The sequence below is a fragment of the Phascolarctos cinereus genome, unplaced genomic scaffold, assembly GCF_003287225.1.
Source record: "Phascolarctos cinereus isolate Bilbo 61053 unplaced genomic scaffold, phaCin_HiC Scaffold_7;HRSCAF=346, whole genome shotgun sequence".
Classification (NCBI taxonomy): Eukaryota; Metazoa; Chordata; class Mammalia; order Diprotodontia; family Phascolarctidae; genus Phascolarctos; species Phascolarctos cinereus.
The window spans coordinates 63,549,195-63,567,307 of record NW_027556180.1 but is presented as its reverse complement, the minus strand read 5'-3'; the positions used below and the strand labels follow the sequence as shown (position 1 = coordinate 63,567,307).

Genomic DNA, 18,113 nt, shown 5'->3' with positions numbered 1-18,113 from the left:
TACACACACATACACACACATACACACACATACACATACAGACACAGCTAACTGAAAAGTATCACTCCCTCATACGATCTCAAAGCACTTCATACTCTTGTTTTGCTAACTGAACTTCGTATCTGAGTATAAAATCTTCTGGATTTGGAGACAGCGGACCTGTCTCTGATCTCAGCTCCGCCACCTGTGGGCCTTGGGAATATCATATAAACTTTGAGGGTACATTCTGTCATCCGTAAAATAGGGAGATTGGTTTAGATAACCTCGAAGGTCCTTCCCAGCCCTAAATCTATGATCTACGATCCATATGTCTTGTCTTATCTTCCCTTCTGGATCATAAACTTAATGAGGGCAGAGGCCTTTCCCCTACCACCTAGATCAGTGGATTACATAGCGGAGGCTCTTAATAAGTCTCTGTCAAGTAAATGTAAACAACCAATAAAGAGGGGGAAATGACAGTATGTTTAATCTTCCTCGGGCAGATCTTGAGATTTATGGTGTTAGGCAGAGATTCCCTCACCCACCCCTACCCCCACTGGGAAACATTTGCATGGCTTAGTAGTAATTTTCGATGGTCTATGGCTTCTTCGGGCAATTTTTTAAAAAAATTCACTGTCATGTGACTGAGGTTCATTTCCTCCTACAGAAATATCAGAGCATGTTGATAAGAGAATAGAGTCCCATCTTAAAGCAGTGGGGCAAAGATCTGCCTGAGGAGAAAGTTTTGCTAAAAGTTCATTCTTAATACAGCAAACTTCAGCTAAGTGCTAAGCAAGACACACCAGACTAAGAACTAGGAATGCAAAGGCGAAAAAGGAAAACGATACCTGCCCTTGGGGAGCTTACATTCTAACGGAAGGATTTAATACAAATATAGGTAGAGATGAATGCAGAGATAAATGCAAGGCAGTTTGAGGAAGAAAAGAACATTAACCATGGTGGAGATTCAGGGGAGGCTTAAAGAGCAGAAGGCCTGGAGCTAAGCCATGAAGGAAAGAATTGAAGAATGGAAAGGAATATGCATTTATATAGAGCCTACTATGTGCCAGGTGCTATCTGTGCTAAGCACTTTGCAAATATTATCTTATTTGATCCTCACAACAACCCTTTGAGGTAAGTTCTATTATTATATTCATTTAACAGTTGAGGAAACTGAGGCAGACAGCAATTAATTAGCTTACCTAGGGTCACATAGTCAGTAAGTGTCTGAGGCTGGATTTGAACTCAGGTTTTCCTAACTCTGAGCCTGGCACTCTATTCCTAGGAATTGCATGTGTAATTGTGTAGAGATGGTTCATAAAGTGTTGTGTGGGGAACAGCTAATTGTGGATGGTGTTGTTTGTCCTTCATTGTCAGAGGATCATTGACATCATGAGAGTGACATCTTGACTTGCCTGAGAACTGGATTGAAGTGAGGCAGAGCTGCACAAAGTCATCAGCTTGACTCTCTCCTTTGGAGTCATCAGAATCCAGTGGCAAGAAAGAGTCCAGACAAATGGGGATCCAATAGAGAAAAAGGACAAATTGTGAAGAGGAGAGATATAGGACTAATATGGGATGATGATGATAAGACTGAAAAAGTAGATTGAAGGCATGCTACAGAAAGCTTGAAATGCAGAGTCAACAGCATCCGTTTCTTTGGCAATGTGTAGATTGTACATTATAGCTATGATACTGAGCATGAGATGTATGAGAGACAGTGTTGCACAGCGGATACAGCGTGGCCTTTGAGTTGGCAAGACCTGGGTTTGAGTTCTGTCTCTAATATATATTCTGTGTGTGTGTGTGTGTGTGTGTGTGTGTGTGTGTGTGTGTGTGTGTAAAACCCACTCTAGGCAACTTTCTAAAACTGTGTCAAAGAGAAGGTGCTGACCTGCATTGGTAGAGAGAGTTTGGGGAGTTTCCAATACCAATGAAATCACCCAATCAGTTCCTCTCTGTTGTGTATTATATTTATCTGTGTTTGTGTCTCATCCCCCTACCAGGCTGCAAGCTCCAAAAGGGTAAGGCTGGTTATTTCCTTTGTATCTCCCTATCACCAAAAACAATGCTCTCCATACAGTAGGAACTTGGTAAATGTTTGTTGAACGAACGAATGAATGAATGAACATTAACAGCAAAGGGGGGAAAAAGGAGAATCAGACTGAATGCGTAAGTTAAGACACATCAGAAGAATCACAGAATTCTGACTCTTAGAGTCAGAAGGGAACATAGGCTCTTACTAAACACAATCTTAGCCTGTGAGAGAATTTGAAATTGAACAGCAGGAAAAAGTTAGATTTATAGTTTGCGGCCAAGAATCCTCATGGAACTGAATAATAAATTCAGTTTTACAGGGATCAGGGAGAGGGCCATTCTTTCTTAATATATCATTAGTGACATGCAGTCTAAGGTTGCATCAAACTGTTTGGCCATTTGACTTGAACGTGAGTCAATTCATTACTACGATTAAATTTAAACACTTCCCTACCTCACCCCCTTCAATGTATGATGGTTTCCCTGGTCCCTCTTCCCCCTTCTCTCCTTCCCACCCCTCATCATTTTGTATCAAGGAGATACGTCATGTTTGCCAATGGTACCAAGACAAGACAATCACTTGCCAGGGATTCTGTTAAATTTATTGCTATATTTTGTTTAGAAAGCAAAAACAGAGCAGATATTTCTCAACAAATACCTAAACAAAGCCTCTTGCTAAGTACATTCCCTCAAAACAATATGTCATTATTACTAGAAAGGGGGAGAATTCACCAACTCTGTCAGGACAGCCCTACCATGCAATGTTATATTTAACTAGAGTTTTGCCTGTCTAGCCGTGTTGACTTTGTTTGCATTATTGTAGTCCTTGAGTTTGTGGCCCTCTCAGTTCTGCTGTCTTTACTCTGTAATCACTTCATACAACTCTTCCTATGTTTCCCTGAATCCTTCCTATTCATCGTTCCTGAGAACGCAGTGATATTCCATTAAATTTATGTACCACAATTCATTCCATTATTACCCCAATCAATCCTGCTTTCAGCTCCTATCAAAAACAAGGCTAGTATACTGATGGACATTGTATTTTTCTCTCCATACTGGTCTTTTCTTGATGACGACCACCTCTTTAGGTTATGGGCTGCGAATTGGTCTTCTGGTGGTTGAGGTCTGAAAATGGAACAAAATGAGACACTTGTAATCCATCTAACAGTTAACAAAAGGAGATTTAGTCATAGCAAAGAAAGGATATTCAGAGTAGGGGAAGGATGTTCATCCAGGATAAAGCTTGAGTCAGCTGAGCTCAGCTGGTAAGCATTTGAGGCTGGCTTTGAAATCAAGTCTTCTCAACTCCAGGCCCAGTGCTCTATTGACTGTGCCACCTAGCTGCCTGTACTGGGGGAAATACAACATGTGAACGGATATGCAAAAAATGATCACTTGAAGAGGTGAGAGTGAATATTAACAACTAGAGGAATCAGGGAAGGCTCCCTTCAGAAAATGGCGCAAGAGCTAAGCCTTGAAGGCAGGCTCTTGAAGGATGTGATTAGCCCTGTGAGTTGGCACATCATCAACACTTCATTGACTAGATTGACTAGAAAATTGACTAGATTCAAAGAGGCAGGGGTGAGGAGGGAGTGCATTGCAGGCATGAGGTACAGTTTGTGCTAAAGTCCAGAGGTAGGAGATTGAATGCCAAGTTCAGGAAAGAGCTAATGAGCCACTTTCACTAGAATGTAGAGAGTATTCAGATGAATAAAGTGAAATGAGTCTGGAAAGGTAGTCTGAAGCCAGATTTCGAGAGGGTTTTAAAGGCCAAGCTGAGAAGTTTATATTTCATTCTAAATGGAAACTTGGGCCCCACGACTAGAAGCCGAATCTCATCACTCCTAGTTCAGGACTTCTGCCATTAAGGCAGTTTTTCCCATCCTAAACTACATTGAAAATATGCTTCATTTCCCAAAGACCGTTGTCCCTCCCCTCCCCCCCCAAAGCCTTAGCTTTATGGTTTTTAGTTACTGGAACAGACTGGATACGAGGGGGGAAAGATATATATATAACAGAATAAGGTGAAGTCCATGGCACAATATATAAAAGCAAGAAGCCCAGAGAACGGAGAATCAGTTTTCTTAAGTTTTGAGAAGAGCCATTGGTAAAAATGTGTGTGGACTACTAAAAATTCTCTGTGGATCAGGTGTCAGGTAAGAATCACTGCACTTTTCCCTTCTGTCTTGATGACTGATCATAAAAACTGTAGGTGAAATGTGACTTGGGAAGGTAGTAAATATTAATGCCAGGGAATGCTCGAATAGCTCTTAAAACAATTTATTCTTTTCTCAGTTTTGGCATCAGATTCAAAAGGATATGGCACTGAGTTGGAAGGCAAGAGATTTCATTTTATTCTTAGGTCTTCTAATAACTCACTAGCTCTAGCTACAAAATGCCAAGATTGAAGAGAAAAGCTGAAGGATGCAATCCCTTTCTCTGATTTCTTCCAAAGAATCAGGTGTTTGATATCACAGAAAAGTAAACTGTCACTGGATGACCTTCACTTTCCTGTGGTTCAGCCTTTCCATCCTTTAGAAAGGGTTAACAATAGAAAGGTCTTTATAAACCCTGGGGTTTGTTGTTATTTGGATTATTATTTTGACATCACTATTTCTATTTTAGGTTAGATTTATATAATGTCTTTCCTTTAGATGGTAATCTCGGAAATTCTTAACCAGACAATGCATAGAAAAGCTCACCAAAAAATCAAGTAGATAATCTCATTGTAGGAACTTGAACAGATTTTGCACAAATAAAATCAAAGCAGTTTGGATAAGAAGGAAAACTGCTGATTGAGGGGAAAAAATCTTTGCATCTAATCTGTCTGGTAAGGATCTGATATCCAAGAGATAATGAGAAGTAACACAAATATGTAAGACCAATAGCTATTTCCCAAAGGATACATAGTCAAAGGATATGAATAAACAATTCTCAAAACAAAAATTGCCAACTATTAACCTTATGAAAGATTATACCAAATCACTAATAATAAAATAAACACAAATCAATAGGGGTTTACTTCAGAACCAACAAATTATCAAAGATAATAAAAGGCAAAAATTGTCAATGTTGGAGTTTAAGGAAAAACGAGAATATGTTAAAGTTGTGAATTAGTCTAACCTTTTCTGGAAAGCAATTTGAAATTACGCTTTAAAAAATGACTGAACTGTTCTTACCCTCTAACTTAGACATCTAACTGCTCAGCATATGCCCCAAAGAAGTCAAAGACAGAAAGAAAAGTCCTTTATACATAAAAATAATCACAGAAGCTCTTTTTGTGGTGGCAAAGCCCTGGAAACAAATTGGTATCTCTTAACTAGGAAATGACCAAACAAATTGTGATACATGAATACTACTGCATCATAAAAAACAAGGAGTATAAAAGAATTCAGAGAAGCAGGGAAAGATTTAATCAGACCTAGGAAAACAATATACACAATGACTATAACAATGTAAACAGGAAGAACAATATTAAAAAAGCTAAATGTGACTAGGATTTGCTGAGAAGAGATGAGAAAAGTAACCTCACTGCTTTCATCACAAGGGTGGGACACTGGGCATGGAACACTTACATAATGGAAGATATAGTTAATGTATTGGTTAGTTTTAATGAATTTCTTTTTTTTCTCTTTTTTTTTTTAATCTTTGTTACAAGAGTGGGCTGGCTGGGTAAAACAGGGGAGGAGGGATGTATTTTTAATTAATGAATAAAAAATCATTTCTCTGTATCAATTGTTCAGTCATTTTTCAGTCACGTCCAACTCTTGGTAACCCCAATTGGGATTTCTTGGCAAAGATAATGGAGTGGTTTGCCATTTCCTTCTCCAGCTCATTTTGCAGATGAGGAAACTGAGGCACACAAGGTTAAGTGGCTTGCCTAGAGTCACACAGCTAGTAAGTGTCTGAGGCCGCAGTTGAACAAAGGAAAAAGAGTCCTCCTGATTCCAGACTCAGTACTCTATCCACTGCACTATCTAGATACCCCAGTATGTATCAGATATTTTACTATATGCTAGAGACACAAATAAAACAAGCAAGATAGTTCTACTCTTCAGAAAGCTTACCCTAACAGCTTCAGGAAGATAACCCTAACAGAAGACCAGAACTGAAGCAGAATAAAGGGGAAGTTAGGAGCAGGGAAGGAATGCCTATAGCAACACGGTTTGGAGATGGCCAAAAGTGGCATGGTGCCCTGGTTCTATGGAAGATAAGATAAAAGCTCACCTGTCAGAGTCCAGGGTCCCAGGAACAATAATATAGATGGCATAATTTGGAAATGACTGGATAGTAAAAGGCTTATAAAAAAAAGGCACAAACAAAATTAAAATTTTATTTATTTATTTATTTTTGCTTTTAGGCAATTGGGGTTAAGTAACTTGCCCAGAGTCACACAGCTAGTGAGTGTCAAGTGTTTGGTCTGAGGCCGAATTTGAACTCAGGTCCTCCTGACTTCAGGGCCGGTGCTCTATCCACTGAACCACCTAGCTGCCCCCCAAAATTAACATTTTAAAGAACAAAAATGTAACCCAGATCGAAGGAAGCTAGGGAATACAGTGGATAAAGCATGAGACTTAGAAAGACCTGAGTTCAAATCCTGACCAATTAGCTATGTAATCTTGGGCAATTCACTTTACTTTTCTAAGCCTCAGTTTTACATCTATAATCCTACAAAATACAGAATGGGGAAGGGAAAGAAAACTAAAGCCTTTGATGCTGAAAGACAGAAAGAAGACCAAGGTAAGGTCCTGGGTAAATTTGCACTAAATCTTAGTTTTTGGTTTTTAGTTACCTGTTTTTAGTTACTCACCTTGAAAACTACATCCAGGTTTTAGTGAAATAGCAGGGGACAAGAAAAGGAAGAGAAGCTCTATCTTCTGAAGAAGGCACTTCAAAGTTAAATATGTTTCGTCTGGGAATAAAGAAAGGGAGGTGATTTCATTACAATGTTTGGATACCTGCAGTAGATATACCAGCCTGAAGGATGTGACCTGTCCCATTCACTCAGTGGGAATAAGAAACTGCAGAAGGAAAGGGTTACGCTAGAAAGATTTCCTCTCAAAGATAATTATATGTTTAATCCAGTTTTAGTCTGAATGACAGTGGTATGGTCCCCGCCTCCTCCCCATCTGTATTCTAGGGAGAATAATGCTTGCCACATCATTTTAATGGGTATAACATCTGTTAAGTGCTTTGAGTTCTTCAGATGAAAGACGCCATGTGACTGCAAAGAACTATTGTTGTTATTTTAGTCTTCTGACTTCCATATTGGTATGAGTTTCCTAGTGGCATTAAGAAGATCTCTGCAGCTAATAAGACACTCTCTACTATGTAATGCCAGAGATGTTTTAATTCCTTCATGTGATTCTGGTTATATCAAGAAAATGAGTCATCAAAATCTAGTTTATCAATCCTCTAAGACATGAAAATAGCCAGAATTCCCCTCCTTACTGTTTTGGGGTTTTCAACATTTTCTAGATGGTGTTAGGGATAATAACCCACTTTCCGGTAGGAATGGGACATATGCCGTGGTCTGGGATTAAGACTATAGACCCATAAATCTAATACCTAGTATGATGTCTGCACCATTTAAACAAGCCTTTGACTTTCACAGCCAAGGATGTATTTAAATTATCCAGTTATCATAGACTCACCAGTTGAGTTAAATTGACCTGTTGCTCCAGGGCAGCTTCCAAATATAGTCACTGCAGAGGAAATCTTTGGAGAAGCAGGGAAACCTGGGCAGACCACAACTGACTGTTCTCCTTCTTTAAACCTGAGCCATCTTCTTAAAAGAGCCAAAGCATACTTTCAAAATGGAAAACTACTAACCTGCAGCTATATCCTTCCAAGCATACAGAATGTTGACCTGATTCAGCATGCTACCCAAAGACAAGAAAATCAACAGCAACTTATATCTAGTGGTAATAATGCCATTCCACATGAAGATTTTCCATGACATGTTCTTTATAAATATTTTCTCCATCCTACATCAATTCTCAAGGTCCTTCTCTAGACTGGTCACATTCTAATTTATTTCCAAAAATTCTCCTGGAATTTCTGTGAAAACACCACACAGATTCATTGGTTGATATATAAAAGCTCACCAGGAGTTTTGGTGAGGGGACAAAAGAAGGAGAAAAAAAAAGGGGACAGAAAAGAAAGCTTGCTTGTTCAGAATATAACTTGATTATCCTTAAAGTTTATAGTCCATTATAGAACTTGATAGTGATAAAATTAACTTACAGTAGATATGTCTTTAAAGGGGCATAACTTGATTATTGATTTTCATATAATTATGATACAGGAAGAAAGAATGCATTAGTTCTCCAATTTTTCAAACACTAAATGTGGCCCAAAGAGGATATCACATATATATATGTGTGTGTGTGTGTATATATATACATACACACACACACACACACACACACATATATACACATATATATACATATATACATATATATACCACTTTAGTGATCATCTTCAGTGACATTAGGGAAAAAAACATTGAAAAGTGAAAAGTGAAAATACAATCATTTTGTTTTTTACATGTTGTTTTCTTTTGATTCAGATCTATGATTTCATGTCTGTGGAGTCTCTCTAACCCCGTATGAAAACTCTCACCACCAATGCAGATTGACAACTCTAAGAGTCCAAGATATAGCCCTAGAGACTTGCCTGGGGCACTCAGAGGTTAACTGACTTTCCCATTTTCAAACAACTAATATATGTCTGGGTCAGGACTTGAGCCAAGGTCTTGCTGATTCTGAACTAAATCTACTCTCCACTATGCCATACTTCTCATTTCCTAAATGACTCCCAGAAGAGACATCGTAGATCCTTATGATCATATGATTTTAGATCCAGAACTGGAAGGGACATCAGAGGCCATCTAGTGAAGCCCTGTTATTTGAGAAATTTAGGTGCAAAGAGATTCAGAGACTTGCCCATTTTTATACAGGTACTAACTGGCACAGATTGGATTTGAACCCAGGTCGTAACTCCAATCTTCTTTCCACTATTGTCTTCTTTAGTTATTTTGTCTAACATAGTGCCGAAAAGGTCAGATTGTTATCTTTTTTGGTGAATTAATGAATTCCTTCATCAAGGACATGCAACCAAAGGGACTTCTCTGCATAACCAGAGAAGCTAAACAGGAGAACATGACCTAATCTAGCAGTTATGTCAACAGATCAGTCTGCTCCTTTTACAAGAACACCCATTAAATTCATTGATGTTGCAAGGACTATGTCATGGGGTAGGGTACTAAAAAATGCCAATGGGAAATAGGCACAAAGAGACACAGATAAAATGTGAGAGAATTATGATTCTTTGAGTTTGATAAAAATCTTTATTGTGTCCTAGAAAACAGATAACATTTATCAAAGACACATGTGTAGTTCTTCCTGCAGAGAGAAAATGAAAGAGAATATGTCCCCTTATTTATTGATTCCAATCTCCAAGACAAGAATAATTATAGACATACATTTACCTGCTTATAGTCTCACTGCTCATTATAATCCAGGCCTAAAAATCAGGAATAAGGAAAAAGTGGCTAGAACAGCCTGAATGGAGACATCAAAGAAAAAAATTATCAATTGTATTACTCAAACAGAATAAATCATATAAATATATGTATACACATATACGTTACAATTTATGTTGCAAATCAATCTATTTTAATTTGTGTATTTATATGTAACATCTGGAGTGAAATTTTAGCCAGGATCCTCATCTTAGTACAATTAGACTGCATAAATAAAAACAGCAAGAGAAATTAGAAGAAACAGTATAAAATGAGCAACTAGGTCACGAGGTAATTTAAAAGCATCTCAAAAATCCAACCAGATTTCTGCCATTTGGATAACAGATATGCCTCTAACAAGTAGAAACAAAGTAGATGCCCATAGATTTGGTAAATGGCTAAATAATGGTGGTGAATGAACGTAATTAAGTAATAGTGAAATGTAAAAACGATAAATATAAAGAATTCAGAGAAGCATGGGAAAATATATTAATTGATACAGAGTAAAATGAGTAGAGCAGAATGAGAACATACCTGGTGACTCCCCACAGAAATAGCAGGAATAACGACCCAAAACCTGAACATTCTGCAATTATGATAATGTTGAATGTTAAATGTTCGTCTTTGCAGAAATAGCGGACCATGGATGTAGAACTTTGCATATATTGTCAGACTTGGTTGATGTGTTAGTTTTGCTGAATTGCTCTTTTTTTTAAATTTAAAAAAATCTTGGTGATAAGGAGTGGCTTTCTGGGCAGGAGAAGGGGAGTAATAAATTTGGAAATGAAGAAAATACAAATGTTTATGTATAAGTAAAAAAAGATTAATAAAATAAAAAGAAATGTGCCCTACATTGATCATCTTTCCACACCCAATGCTGGTAGTTTAGTCCATTGTTACAATGGCCTAGACTACTGTAATAGCCTTTAATCAGTCTCCTCATACCTCCAGTCTCTCCCTAATCTATTCCACACTTCATTGAAACAATAATTTGCCTAAATCACCATTCTTATGATATTACTCTAAAAATTTCAGTGGCTCCCCATTGCCTAATGAATAGAGTCCCAACACATTAGCCTGGCATTCAAGATTTCCCATCTGTATAACCAAGATAATCAGAATACATCACCATGAATAAGTTTACTTCAGTCTTCTCTTCATAAAGAAATCAGACCACTATCCAGCCAATCAATCCAGGAAATCACCATATTCCATTAGGAAGATAGTTAAAAATCTCCTGTCCACAAGGCCATGGTCAATTTAACTGCATCAGAGGGATACTACCTTCGTGAAGAGGCATCATTAGCAACTGTTGCTGGAACTTACATCTTTAATCAATCAGAATGTGCAGTTTCTTAGTTTTGCAATTCAACCCTCCATTCAGGGAAAGCTTTACCACTGTTTTCTATAGTCAAAAATATAAAGAAATCATATGAATTCCACCAAAATCAGTATCTGGGGTTATCAGAGAAGTAAGAGAAGTAAGTAACCAACAGACAGCATGACCTTATAAGAACATGTTAGGTCTTGGAATCTTCTGGATTCTAATACTACCAGATTATCTTTCTTTTGTTTCATAAGTCCGCTACACTTTCTAGGCCTTTGGGTGCCTGGAAAAAAATAATCATGACACTTGTCTCCCACAATTATGTCTAAAGATGTTACAAAAATACATTCAATAATCAGATTGTTTAGAGTACTCTAAACCACAGTACAGAGTAACCAGGCTATTTAAAGTACTGGTTTGCTCTAGTCCAAGGTTATTCAAGCTTAATACCTAATGCCTAAGAAACCAGGTCCAGCAATGGATAGAGTGTTAAAGACAAATCCACCTCAGACACCTACTAACAGTGCCAGTCTACTCAAGACACTTAATTCATTCATTCATTCATTTCCTTTTTTGGCAGGTGCTATCTATTGGTAGCTCAAGGAAGTGTCCTACTATAATTTACCTACATTTTATCAAAGCATTTAACAGATTCTCTCATGCTGCATCATCTTTGTAGATAAGATGGGGAGATCTGAGCTGATCAACAATTTAGCCAAGTAAATTCAGAACTAGTTGAATGGATAGATTTAAAAAATAAAAAAAGTAGGGGCAGCTAGGTCATGCAGTGGATAGAGAACTGGCCCTGGAGTCAAGAGGACCTGAGTTCAAATCCAGCATCAGACACGTAACACCCACTAGCTATGTGACTCTGGGCAAGTCACTAAACCCCATTGCTTAGCCACCAAAAAAAAAAAAAATTCTCAATGGTTCGTTCTTCACTTGGAACAGGGTCTTTAGTAGAATGTACCAGAAATTTGTGCTTGGCCCACTACTGGTTACCATTTTTATCAATGACTTGGATGAGGCCTGAGTGCTAGACTTACGAGATTTTAAAATGATGTAGAGCTGAGAGGTCTAGCTTAACATGGTGGAAGTAAGAGTTTGGATCTGAAAAGGTTTTGACAAACTATAACTAAAATCTGGATCCAATAAGATGGAATTTAATAGGAATAAATGTTAGATTGTATAGTTGGGTTCCAAAAATCAGCTTTATAAGGTGGAGGAGGCATAGTTTGCCTGAAAAAGAACTAGGGGTTTTAGTGGACTACAATCTCAGTATGAGTCAACGGTTGGATATGGCAGTCAAAAAAGCTAATATGAGCTTGGATTACATGAAGTGAGGCATCTATCTACCTGAGCTGATGTGAATATCATATGAAATAACATGTATAAAATGCTTTGCAAACCTTAAAACATTATATAAATACTAGTTGCTATTATTATTCAAAACATCTGGAAAATCAGATTGGCCCCATCACTAGCCTAGATTTCAGGTCCACAAGGGATGTATCTAAGGATTAGGTTTTTACCAATGGCTCCGGGATAAGCTACAAGCCCCAAGAGCAATTTCAGTCTGAATAAAATCTTCTTAGAGTTTTCTAGACATGGGATGGCAAAGAAGAAAAGCACCATAATAACTTAGAAAACCACAAATTAACATTATCTACGTTTTATTGTATTTTTATTTTGACAAACATTTCCTATATATTTTAATCTGGTTGCTGCTGAATTGGCCCACTGACTCCAAATTTGATATTTTTGCTCTAGAGTAACATACACCTTGACTAGGGAGCAGCAGAGATACCTGGGACCTTTTTCTTAGGAGGAGGCCCTTTTTTAAAACCAAACAAACACCAGAGGCAATGGAGCTGTATCCCACCTTCCAGCTTCAGTGGGTCCTTCCACTTCCCTAGAGTCCACTCTCACCACAACACTATTTCTTACCACCTCACCCACTGATTCTTGCCAAACACTCTCTCTCACCAGCGGATAGAAGTGAATTTGATCCAATCACCATGCAGGAAGCTTTCTGTTATCTTGCTTCCTTAAATAGATACGTGGCAGAGCCAGGGCCATCAGCTACCACTTGATTCAGCTATTTCCTACAGCCCTGGTATCAGACAGAACATTTCAAGGACATCTCGCCTATGGGGCAGGGGTCACTGTCAACACTCACTTCCACCTCTACTCTCTATAGTCCCCTCTTCTCTCTCTTCTATGCTGACAGCTAAAATCCATCCCATCTCACAGGAACCAAGAACATACATCATTCTCCTCCCCAATTTCATTTTTAAGGCAGTTTCCTTCCTTCAAGACACTGAAAGCAAGAACTGGTCCCTTAAAAATCTTGGTAAAAGCAAGTGAAAATTTTGTACATATACAAATGTCTAACATCTTTATGATGAGTCTATGCCTCTGATCTTAAATTCTGTCCAGAAATATGAATCCGTTCATAGTACGTTAGAGATAGAAGGGACTTTAGAAATCATCTAACTAAACACCCTCATTTTGCAAATGAGGGAGCTAGATCCAGAAATGTGGAGCTCAAGGTCACATGGGCAGGAAGAAGGAGACGTGAAATCCAGCTTTCTTTCCACTGCGCCATTTTAATACAAAAAAAGCAAAACCCACTTATGAACTAAGGGAGATGGACGGAGATTGAGATGGATAGTAACGAGTGACGATTTCTGCCCTTCCCCTGCCTCACTTCCTCCCTGTTCAGCCCACACTAAGTCACTAAAAGAGGTCAACAGTTGGGTCAAGGTCTTGGCATTATTTTGAGAAAAGGAGTTGAATTTTCAGAGTGAGTCTTGAGGCAGGAATCTTTTTAAGTAAAAATGTACTCATTTCTGTGAGTGGACTCAACAGACTTTATCTCAATGAAATTGAAATGAAAGACAGAAACTATTTTTTAACAGTGAGAGGAAGTATTGTCTAGTGGATAGATGTCTGGTTCTGAAATCAGAAAGATGTGAGTTGAAGTCTTGCTTTGGACACATACTAGCCATGTGATAGTACACAAGTCAACTTACCTCTCAATGCCCTAGACTAATCTCTAAGACTAGATGACTTAGCAACCGTATCCATGGGAGGTATCCATGAAAAGTGTTTAGGTGTATCAGGCTGACATGCGAATACAAATATACAAAATAACTTTCATGCAGGGGTAGAAAAAGAATTCAACTAGCAGAGGTGAGACCTGGGTGCTAGCCATATCTTTGCCAGTAACCGGTTGCATGACCATGGTCAGATCTCTTTTCCTCTTACTATTGTGAGAATGAGGTAGAATATATGATTTAGAAGGTCCTTTCCAGCTCTAATACTACATAGAATAATGACATTATACACCTGTTTAACCATTTGCCCAGGGAGAGTTAATCTTTATTTCTCAACTAAAGACAAGTAGGTTCATCTAAGTTTTACAATCTACGAACTTTCTCAGGGTGACAGCTAGATACTTTTTAAAATTTGACTTGTAAAATGCACCATAAGCAACGGTAGAAATAGTTTGATGATCTCCATTATTCAAAGCTTTTTCAATAGAGTGTCAATGTAATTAGTTTCCATTCTCCCATCTATAAAATGGGCATAATAATACTTTATAAAGCATAAATGTGTCCTACTTCTGACATATGCTGACTGTGTAACCATGGATAAGTCTTTTAACATCTCAGTGCTCTAAGCTATTCCCTAAGATGACAAGTTGGGGAAATGGTGCCAGTGTGAATGGGTAGAAGGAGTTGCCTCATCTATAAATTTCCATTATATCAATGAAGTTACAGGTACAGCCTGTAACCTCCTAAGGCAGGGGTTCTTAACTTTTTCTGGGTCAAGGGTCCCTTAAGTTGCTTGGTGAAACCTGTAAGCTCAGAATGTTTTTAAATGCAGAAAAGAAAATACATAGGATTACAAAAGAAACAAATTGTATTGAAATAAAGATGTAATTTTTCTCATACAAATTCACAGATCCCCTAAAATCTATCTCCAAACCCCATTGGGAGTCTGTGGATCCCAGGTTAAGAACCCTCATCCTAAGGGTTGGATGAGATCACCTAAGATCACATCTAGCACTGCCTGTAACCCAATAACATCAAATAACTAATTTGATTTTCATTTTTTTAAAAAAAATCTCTAAGTTGGAAGGGACCTCAAAAGCCATCTAATCTAACCTCTTCCTGACCAAGAATTCCCACTTCAACTTCTGCAACAACTGGTGATCACCTTCAGGTGAAAAGTTAACACCCGCACCTGCTAAGAAATCCATTCAGCTTTTATGTGACTGTAATCATCAGGAAGATTTTTTTCTTATACCAAGTGAAATTAGCCTCCCTATAATCTCTGCCCATTGCTCCTGAGGTTCTGTTCTCTGGGGCCAAGCAGAAAAGGCCAACCACCAATCAATCAATAAGTGTTTATTAAGTACTAACATCAGTCAGACACTACCAAGAGCATGGGGGTAGGGCACATGAGGGGAAGTTCAAAGACAAAAATATAAAAGGCTTTGCCCTCAAAGAATCTACATTCTATTAAGGGAGAGACGACATTAAGAGGTAGCTTGGTGAATAGAGCACACAGTCTAGGAAGACTTGGGTTTGAATCCCAGCTCAAATATTTACTAGCTATGTGACCCTAGGCAAATCATTTAATTTTGTTCAATTTCCTCATCTGTAAAATGAGAGTATCAGACTTGGTAATCATTAAGGTCCCTTTCAACTCTAAATCTATGGTCCTACAATCATATATACACATGTAAGTATATACAGGTAATAAACAAAATTAATTTTAGGACAGGGCACACTAGCAGCTGAGGGGACCAGAAAAGTCTTCATGTAGCCCTTCAGATACTTTAAGAAAGCTATCATGTATGCTCTAAGTCCTCTCTTCTCTGGACTAAACACTCCTTTACTATCCTATTCATCGTTCTCTAGGGACTCTTCATGTTATCAATGTCCTTTTTAAAATATAGTACCCAGAGTTCAATATAATATTCCAGATGTGGTCTGACAATAAGACTATTGTTTTCCCTCTTCATAGACATAATGCTCACTTTGTTAATCCAAGCTTTTTTGATCGCCATATCCAGCCGTTGACTCATACTGAGTTTGTAGTCCACTAAAACCTGCAGGTCTTTTTCAGGCAAGCCATGCCTCCTCCACCTTGTAAAGCTGATTTTTGGAACCCAACTATACAATCTAGTATTTATTCCTATTAAATTCCATCTTATTGGAACCAAATCCTAGTGGTAGTTTGTTGAGACTTTTTCAAATCCAAACTCTTATCTTCCACCATGTTAATCTAGACCTCTCAGCTCTACATCATTTTATAATCTCATAAGTCTAGCACCCACACCCCATCCAAGTCATTGTTAAAAATGGTAAACAGCAGTGGGCCAAGCATTCTACTAAAGACCCTGTTCCAAATTAAGAACAAACCACTGAGGATTACTTTTTTTTAACCCATCCATTCAACAAGTTCTGAATTTACTTGACTAAATTGTCAGTTAGCCCAAATCTCTCCGTCTTATCTACAAAGATGATATAGCATGACAGAATCTTTTAAATGCTTGATGAAATGTAGGCAAATTATAGTAGGACATTTCCTTGGTCTACCAATAGATAGCACCTGTCAAAAAAGGAAATGAATGAATGAATAAAGAATTTATTAAGCACTTACTGTATCCAAAGCACTGCGCTGAGATCTGCGAATACTAATAGATTATGATCAGATAAAGGAATTTCAGAGTTTATGAACATGAAAGAGGAATATTTGTGGGTGATGGCAAGATTAAAAATATAATCCTCTCTGGGTAAGGTCAAGATGGAGTGGACAAGGAAGCCTTGGGAAAGGAGTAAATTGAGGAAGTGGGAAGTTCAGCAACTAATTTTTCTTAGTTGGAGAATCATGTGCATAACATCAGTTCCTCTTGCCATTTCCTCCATCTTTTGAAGGGTGAAATTATCATTAAACAAATTGAATATAAGCATCTTGAGAGCAGGGACTGTCTTTTGCCTTTTTTTTTTATTGCCACTTAGCACTGAGCCTGACACATAGTAGACACTTAATAAATGTTTATTGACTTACTAATAGATCGAATGTAAGATCTCTGAGGGCAGGGACTGTTTCATTTTTGACTGTATATCTCCAGTACTTGACACATAACAAAGGCTTAATAAATGCTTGCTGATTGCTAATTGATCTGAATAAGTTATCCCCTTTTAGAATCCTGTACCAGCAATTCCACCAAGACTCAACAATAACTACAAGGTCAAATTTGCCTCCTTCCATTAGGGTCTCCAATTTACTTTCCTGGTTATCCACACATTGCACACTTGTGAATAGTCATCTGAGGTCATGGGTTTTATTGGATGAATGAATAAATGAAAAATAAAGCATTTATTAAGCACTGACCTTATGCTAGGCACTGTGCTTTGCCCTGGAATACAAATACAAGAAGCAATTCAGTCTCTGCCCTCAATAAGATTACATTCTTGTGGAGAAAAGATAAAACATAAAGAGAAGCTAGAAGGAAAGGGTGGTGTAGAGGCTAATTTCCAGCAAGATAAGGCAAAAGTTCACCTACCAAAGCTCAAGGTGGTTCCAGATGCAAAGTCCAAGAAACAAATGGGAGAGAAATAAGGAGACTGAGGGATGGATTATTCCATGGGAACATCAATGGGGAACATTCCCATGGATGTATTGGGAATGACAGTAACCATTTTGGCCCAGTACATAGAGGGTATGAAGGGGTAACATGTTACCTCTGGGTCATAGTACAAGTAGCATCTTATTTCTGGCTCCTTTCTTAGATTTGATTTATTGGTCATCCCTTTGGTATCTAGCTGGGTAGGATTATGTAGACATTTTTCTCCTTCTCTGCTTTTCAACTTAAAATCCTTATTAGATTTCCAGGACATTTATTGTACTGTGTTATAGAAATGTTTGGTTTTTTCTACAAATTCAAAAATTAAAATTAAATTTAAAAGCAAGAAAAAGATTTACAGAACTTCAGGCATGCATGTATATGTGTGTGCATATACACATACACATATTTATATTTATATATGTCCAGCATTTGCTAGGTATACCTTGTATTTCCCTTCATACTACAATCACCCTAGTCTAAGTCCTTATTGTCTTTCAGTCAGACAACTAAAATAACTTCCTAGATGATCTCCTTGTATCTAGGCTCTCTCCTCTCAATCCTATCCTCCACAAAACTGCCAAAGTGATATCCCTAGA

At 37.9% G+C, this 18,113-nt stretch overlaps 1 long non-coding RNA gene across 3 annotated transcripts in view; it reads right to left on the bottom strand.

Moving 5' to 3' along the window:
- Window positions 1-2,592: 2,592 nt before the first annotated feature.
- LOC110219400 (uncharacterized) overlaps window positions 2,593-18,113 on the bottom strand; it is a 110,192-nt gene continuing 94,671 nt past the window's right edge. For all 3 annotated transcript variants that reach the window (XR_002327613.1, XR_013483365.1, XR_013483364.1), the window contains exons 3-4: window positions 6,827-6,928; window positions 2,593-3,141 (exon numbers count right to left, since the gene is read on the bottom strand). This is a non-coding gene — a long non-coding RNA (uncharacterized LOC110219400). The remainder of the gene's footprint in view (window positions 3,142-6,826; window positions 6,929-18,113) is intronic.